An 8,627-nucleotide genomic window follows, 5' to 3' on the forward strand; every position below is an offset into this window, starting at 1 on the left:
GGGTTCTGCTTGGTACCACCATTGTTGTTGTTCTTACTGTTGCCTACACCTTCTGCAAGTGTGGTATGAACATGTAAGAACTTGGCTGCGCAAGTTGAGTGAAAATGTGGAGAGTGCCACCACCTAATATCTTAGATGGTAGGCCACTTCCTGTGATTTTTTTGCTGTCCACTAACCATAACAGGCCCAGTTAGAGACATGGGAGCTTGCAGCATTCACCGTGCACATCCACCCCCTCAACAACATATGGGAAAACATCGACCTGAGGTACATGACAATGTTCTAGGCATGGTCAGTTCTGCCATACCTCCTTTTGAGGGATATTTTGATCCTCAAGCATACATTGATTGGGAGCTAAAGATAGATAAAGAATTTGATAAGCATGACTTGTCTGAACATCAAATGATTTTAGTAGCTACAAGTTCTTTAACCAAATATGCTTTGGGTGAATGGAAACATATTTGTAGGAACATCAAAATTCCTCAAACATGGCTGGGCTTGAAAATTCTTTTTAGACATGTCTATATTCCTGCCTACTATGTTGATCATTTGCTTGCTAAACTAGAGAAACTGAAACAAGGTAGTAGAACTATGAAGGAGTACTACCATGACTTTAACATATGTATCATGTTTGGTGGCTTAGATGATTGCATGGAAAATGTAATGAGAAGGTTTATTAGAGGTCTCAATTCTGAAATTCAAAATTTGCTCATTAATGAAACATACAACCAAATTTCTCACTTGTTTTGTATTTCTCGTAAAGCTAAAAACATATTTTATTGTCTTGCATGAACGATGTGACCCATGATGATAAATAGTTGTTGAATTTCCATGTTCATGAAGAGCAAGAAATTGTGGAACCTGCTGCTAATTTGCCTTTCTCACAAGTTGTTTTGCATGCTAAATCCTGTGACAAGAAAGAGTTGTGTGATAATTCCTCTCTTATTTCATCACCACAACTAGACACAAAACATTATTTTGTGTCCTTTGTTGTACCAAACACTTTGCAGGAAGATGGGAACAATTTCAAGGAGTGCATTGTCATCTCGGAGTTGCGACATCATGTTTACGTAGCACCTACTAAATTGGACAAGAGTGATGAAAACAACATACCAGTGCTGCAAACACACCTTGCATGTTTGAACAAGTTGAACTTAATCCATTCTTCGATTGTGCTAATCTGCAACAATATTTGGAGAGACCCATTGTCGTTTTGCCATTGTCACAAGGGACTTGTGTTCCTTGTGATTGTAACAACCTGGCCCATTTAGTCGCTTGTATAAGTTATGAAATTGGTCCATGTAGTCTAAGTAGCACATGTGGAGTTGGTGGGTTTAGTACCACCTTGGAAGTTTGGGAGGGTGAGGGCCAGCTTATAAGCCTTGTCATTCCAAACGTATCACTTTTGGGTTAACCCTTTTACATGAAGCTATAACGAAAGTGTAAGAGAGGTGCTACGCATATGCAGGCCTGTTCCACGTGTGGAGTTGGGCCATATAAGCAGTTTTGGACGTGGGGTGTTACAGATGGTATTCGGAGCATCAACCCTTGTTGCATGTGCCCATGGAGGGGTGTACCAAGGGGCGGTCCTAGACATCTACCACATATATGTGGTGAGCTATCGAGGGTGTCAGCCCTTAAGGGGGGGTGAATGTAACACCCCAGCCCATTTAGTAGCCTGTAGTAGTTATGAAATTGGCCCATATAGTCTAAGTGGCATATGTGGAGTTGGGTGGGTTTAGTACCACCTTGGAAGTTTAGGAGGGTGAGGGACAGCTTATAAGCCTTGTCGTTCCAAACGTATCACCTCTGGGTTAACCCTTTTACATGAAGCGAGGATGAAACTATAAGCGAGGTGCTACGTGTATGCATGCCCGTTCCAAATGCGGAGCTAGGCCATATAAGCAGATTTTGGACGTGGGGTGTTACAGTGATAATGAGGAATTGTGTGATCATGTTTTCTATGCCCTGAAAACACAACTAATGCATGCGAATATTCAATTTGTCTTGAATGATATGTATGGTGTTTCTACACATATTCAATGCATTGCTAGCAATAAAGAAGTGCTAAAACTCATGTCCTCTTGTTTAAGAGAAAATCACAAATCTAATTTTGGCTTGCCGAGTTTTTATCACTACTTGCTTAACAGAATAGGCAAATATGACAAGAAAGCAGAGTATTATGTACATCCCCTATGTTTGCTCTGATATGTAATCTCTTTTTGGGCTGTAACAAGATGATAACGTAAAAGGGTGCACTAATGCTTATGATGTCTTTTCAAGTTCCCCTAGTTTTGTTTTTATGCAATAGGTTCAACTAGAAGAAAGGGGGCACTATTGATTGGGACTATGCAATGTGGTCATTGTTCCCCATGTCAACATTAAAGGATGCACCTTGGCTGGCCATATAAGCAAGCCGAGGACACCTTCTCACAAGTAAGGGAGGATGATGGGTCCATGCCCATCATGGTTGGACACAATTGGACACCATGGCAATAGCATGACTTCTTCACCATTAAAGACTACATCGACGACTTGGCTGCACCAATCTCTATATCTCCGACATCAACAAATATACATCATATTGGGGGCAATATGCCAAGGCTATATGCACCACCAAAGCAGGGTGTTTGTGCCAAGAGTGCCAAAGTTGTGGTGCCTCCTTGGCCTCCTCCTATTAGACCTCCCAAAGGACATTGTGGTGTGGATGGTTCTAAGCCACTTGCAAGAACCACAGTTGAGCTTGAGTTGAGGACGACTCAAATAAAAGAAGGGGAGGATGATGAGGACATCACTACAATTGATACAACCACACCTAAGGGACTGAAAGAGCAACCACAAGCAGGACATATAGTTTAGGCTTGCTGGCTCAATTCGCAGGAATGACAATGAAGAATCAGATTAGCAAAGGAGCAACCAAGAGGAATACCAAAAAGGTGTTGTTGAAATCAAGGGAAGGGACGAGCTAGATGTTTGGAGCTCAAGTTCAAATCTACAGGCAGCGTGTTGACAATAGTTATCATCCATCATAAACAGTCAACTTAACTTGAATAAATGTATAAACATGATCACCAACATAGATTTAGGGGTTTAAACTGACAATTTCCACAAGTTTTGGTGAATCTGTGTTTTCAGCAGGGTTTATCCAGAAAACTATAAGAGGGATCAAAATGTCAAATAAAAACATGCTTATCCATAGTGAAAACTAGCCTAGAAGGTTCCAAAACACTCGGGAAGACACCACACTGAAGTGGAGGGAGAGGCGCTGACATGTGGGGCTGGTCGGCCCCACCTATAAGTCGGTCGGCCCCCTGTACCCACCTGGCAGTCCCTCCTTCATACATCGGTTCTCTATTGCCTTAAGGATTGCATCTATGCTGTTCTTTAAGTCTGTTTGATCCTAGGGCTCAGGATTGACATTCCAGCCTATATAACCAGCCCCCGCCCCCCTCTAGAGCATGCTGCCATAAGTCAAGATCAGTCCAGAAATTAGAGTTTCTAGAGAGAAGAGAATAGAGCTCCAATTCTTCAAAGTTCTAGTATAGGCTAGCTAGCAAGGTCCAAGTAGAGTGTGGGCTATTGCTTAGGATTCCGGATCTACTGTCTAGAGACCGGTATAGCCATTGTATCTCTAAATTTATGATTTTGTGCTACTTTAATATTATATTGCTATTTATTATGATCCTAGTTTGCTCTAGTTATATGCTTGATATAGTTATGATTGATGATGAATTTATGCATATGTTCGCAAAGCTCTTAGCTTAGTACTCGAGTGAGTTAAGTGGTCAACACTATGTAAGCATGGTGCTTAGATATTGTTTATCTACGGATGCATTCAACACTCTAGGTCATGTGGTAGATCGCGGATGTGACACTCTCATTGAGTCCTTTGTAGTCCACTCCCTATTTGCAGAGCAAGTAGAACGTGGTTGGGAAGGGAGACAAGCTCTGTTCATGATCTTCCTTAGTTATGTTCTTTATGCATAGATCCAAAGTTAGTTGTGCTATAGATGAGAGTGTATATACTTAGGTGTACAAAAGACTTAGTAAATAAGGAATGACTTAGGAATCTTTTGCTCTTAATGAATCTCCTGCTTAGCGTACTACATTTTATGAGTCTCTATTTTTATCTCTAGAATACCATTATTACCTTACACTTATTATTCATTTATCATTTGACTTACCCCTGCCATAGCACGAGAGTGATTTTATCATAAGTATATATATTTGTCAATATCTCTATGCCAACACAACTCCATAACTCCTTCCTATGGATAAAATATAAATAACGATACCTGGCATACTCTCAGGTGAAATGCTAGAATGATATATTGTCTGTGCGCTTGCGAATATTATATATATATATATATATATATATATATATATATATATATATATATATATATATATATATTTCCTTTGAGTTTTCAAGTGTCATTTATAATTACCAACAACTCATTTCTGGCATCATACTAGGGATGACAACTTAGTAAAGAGTGATGGTAAGAAATGTCAACTAGCATTTCTGGCGCCGTTGCCAAGGAGGGGCACATGGCTAAGAGAAATGACCAAATAAATACTTATTAATAAAATCATAACACCTCTGCTTTAGTAGGCTTACCCTTGTTTGTCTTTGTTCATATCTTATACAGGGTATTGTAGGATTGGTTGTGATTTACCAATAATTTCCATCAATCAGAATCAACCAAATCAAGAGAAAGCTCAACACTAGTTTCTGAAGCTATGGCTGACAGGACCCTGCATGAGTTCTCTGCTCCAAGCACCGAGAACATTCGCACTGGACCAACACTCACAATTGCCAACCTCAAATTTGAGCTCAAGCCAAGCCTCATCAACATGGTGCAAGCTACCCCATTCAGTGGAAAGGTACATGAAGATGGTAGTGCTCATCTTTAGAATTTTTTGGAGATAAGTAGCACGATCATCATCAAGGACATTGCTCAAGACATCATACTACTTCGCTTATTTCCATTCTCTCTTGTGGGACAGGCGAAGCAATGGTTCTACATCAACAAGGATCACATCAACACATGGGCAAAGTGTTCAAAGACCTTCCTAGAAAAGTTCTTCCCTGTAGGCAAGGCTAATGCCTTAAGAGAAAAGATTTCCAATTTCCAACAGCAGAAGGGAGAAACCATTCTAGAAGCATGGGAATGTTTCTAAGAATACATTTCAGATTGTTCTCATCATGAGATGGAAGATTTGTTGCTCATGCAAAACTTTTACCATGGATTAACTCAGAAAGCTCATGAACAACTAGACGCAACTGCTAGAGGATCATTTATATCACTCACCCTTGGAAAAGTTGAAACTCTTATGAAAAAGATAGCCTCTAATCAAGGCTGATATCAATGCAATATTCAATTATGCAATAAGAGCAAAGAAGTACCAGAAGAGGTGTGTGCATTGTCAACCAAGATGGACGTCTTGTTGAATTGGCTTGAATAGCGAGCCAATTACAAGAGAGATCGTCAAGCCATTCAAGATGCATTCAATGCTCAAAACACCTGTGGAGAATATTTGGGAGTTGAATTCCCTGAATATTAGGAGGATGCAAATATTGTCATCAATAATTCTGCTCCACAACAACAGGGATAAGGATGGAATCAACGACAACGGTTTAATTACAAAGGTAAGTACCCAGGTAATTACTATAATTCTTCTAATTCTAAACAACCATCCTTGAGAGACTTGATCTTGGAACAAGCTAGGATTAATGAGAATATTTCTAAGAAGCTTGCTTTTAATGATAAGATCCTAGAAAACATAAATACTAAAATAGATAGTTTTTCTTCCGCCATAAAAGACCAACTAAGTTATAATAAAAAGATAGAATCAAAATTAGCCCAGTTAGTTGCTGCTCTGCCTTTTGCCACTAACCTTGAGAAGGTAAATGCCATAACCACAAGAGGTGGCAAGTCTACTCGTGATCCACCATATCCGACAAGGACATGTAAGACACTAGTGGTACTACAGGAAGAGGAGAAGAGAACCGATGAAGTTGAAGAAGTTGGGCCACAAGAGCAAGAGTTACAATAAGATTTTCATGACATGACCCTCCTACCGTTTCCACGTAGAAATCAAAAAGCCAAAATGGATGAGCAATTTGGTAAGTTCATAGAGGTAATTCAAAAGTTATATATCAATATTTCGTAGCTAGATGCCATACAGGTACCTACCTATGCGAAGTATCTCAGAGACATCCTCAATAACAAAAGACCACTGCCTTCCACTGAGGTAATCAAGTTAACAGAGGAGTGTAGTGTGGCCATCCTTAACACTTCACCTATCAAGAAGAAGGATCCAGGATGTCCCACTATCGATTGTTCGATTGGGAGCCAGAACTTTGAGAATGTGTTATGCAATCTTGGAGCAAGTGTCAGTGTCATGCCCAAAAAGGTCTTTGACAAGCTTGACTATTCAACACTCACACCAACATCGATGTGTTTGCAACTGGCCGATCAATCGGTCCACTACCCTACCGGAATCGCTGAGAATGTTCTGGTAAAAATACGAAATTTCTTTGTTCCTATAGATTTTGTAGTACTTGACATGCAGCAAGAAATGAAGATACCCCTAATACTTGGAAGACCCTTCCTAAGTACTACAAATGCTCACATTGATGTCAGAGCCAGAGAAATTAAATCCATATTAATGGAAAGGAAGAACGCTTTGCTTTCAAGCCAAGACAGGAACAATGCTCTAATTTGGAGTGGCATGAGAAGCGAGTATCAAGGTCTCTATGTCCAGGACCTACTGACGCACCTAAAGAATAAACCCAAACGGAGAAGTCTGGTTTGGTGGACTTAAAATTCCAAACCCTCTCCAGAAGGTAACTCAGTAGTTATCTATAATTATTTTCACATTATATTTTACTTTGGCATATTTACTTTTTTAATACTTAGAAAAAAATAAAATAAAAATACTCATCATGGCATTATAAAAATTCAAGCCCCATGAAAATAATTTTTACAAAGCACAAAAACCCATAAAGAAATATTCACCGTGAAGGCGTAAAAATTAAAAATACCATCATTCATCTTCTTATATTTCATAGTATCATAAAATATTTTTGCATTGCATTTTTATACATATATATGGTAGAAATACGGGCACCGGGACCCATAGACACTTGGGACCGACCACCATCGCCTCCATCTTCACTCAACCTCCACCATCACCCCCTTATCTTCATCATATCTCCACTTATCTCCATTCTACACCGTCCAGAGCAAATATCCACCGAAATGAGCACTCCATTTACTTAACCACGAAGCAAAGATCCACCAGGAAAATGGAGAGGCCATTTGGCCATGGTGTGGGGCCGGCCGGCCCCACCACTAGGCCGGCCGGCCTGCTATCTGCCCCTCTATAAATACCACTCCTTCCTGGTTGCTCTCAGCCTCAGGCACAACACAAAACAACCTTGCAAGTTCGAAATTCTAGTTCAAAATTTCATAGTTGAACTTTCCTTGGTAGAAGTAGTGTTGGAGTAAGAAAGAGTGTGAGGAAGTTTGGGTGTGAAAGTAGTGCTAAAATCTTGAGAAAGTGAAAGAGAGGTGCTGCTAAAATTTGAGCAAGAAAAATAGAGTTTAAGAGTGGTAGTGCTATCCAAATCAAGAGAGGAAATTAAAAAAAATAGGGTGGAAGTCATGCCACAATCTTGATTAGAATATTCACTAAACAATCCCGTTCCACAAGTTGCGTTGTTTTTGTATATTTTGTAGGAAAATGAGCAAGATTGCCGACAAGGTTAAGCGGGCGATATCATTCCGTTCAACAAGAAGTTCTTCATCCTAAGCAAGCACCGACATGGAGGTCGGCCCTCCATCTCCCACTATTGGAGCGCCGTCCCGATCAGCCCCGTGGAGAGGAACGTTCTTCTGCAAGAGAAGAAGCTCAAGCTCTGGGGAGATTGGGAGAAGAACATCTACAAGAAGCTAAAGACCTGGGATTTCATCCTCACTCCTGCCTACGATCTATCCCTACTACAAGCCACAGGTATGACCGCTGAATTCGAATTCATTTTTAAGACTGTAGGATGGGAGGATGCTTTGGAAATCGATGAGCCAGGGTGTAAGCTTTTGACTACTGAATTTTTGTGCACTCTGCAACCCATCGATTCGGAAGTCTCATTTAGACTTTTTGGGAAAGAATTTTCTATTCCCTGGAAAAATTTTAGTGAACTTCTTGGATTTCACTCTCAGTGCATAATTGATGTAGACTCCGCTATACAAGACTTTGATAGGAAAAAGTTTTCGAGGAAGATTTCAAAAGAAATTGTTTGCTGCCGCCATCGCACCAATGAAATTCACCATCCTACTTTGCGATTCATGTACAAATGACTAGGATTTTCTATTTTTCCTAAAATGATTTCCGCACAGTTAGGAATAATGAACTAAAACTGCTTTATGCCATGATCAAAAGAAAGAAAGTTTTACCCATGAAATTCATGATGACACTATGGTTAGAAATACCTGGTTTTAAGGGAGATGTTGGGTGCACTTCTTTGGTCACCCGTATAGCTAAAAATTTGGGTTTGCTAGAAAATGCTTCTGTTACTTACATTGATGTTTCCCGCTGGCTTATTGATTGACTATTTTAAC

At 40.0% G+C, this 8,627-nt stretch overlaps 1 non-coding gene across 1 annotated transcript; it reads right to left on the reverse strand.

Moving 5' to 3' along the window:
• Positions 1-5,109: 5,109 nt before the first annotated feature.
• On the reverse strand, positions 5,110-5,216 carry LOC136530142 (small nucleolar RNA R71). Its single transcript, XR_010777637.1, has one exon. It is a non-coding gene; the product is annotated as a small nucleolar RNA R71 (small nucleolar RNA).
• Between the last annotated feature and the right edge of the window lie 3,411 nt (positions 5,217-8,627).

This window comes from Miscanthus floridulus, chromosome 19, assembly GCF_019320115.1.
Source record: "Miscanthus floridulus cultivar M001 chromosome 19, ASM1932011v1, whole genome shotgun sequence".
Classification (NCBI taxonomy): Eukaryota; Viridiplantae; Streptophyta; class Magnoliopsida; order Poales; family Poaceae; genus Miscanthus; species Miscanthus floridulus.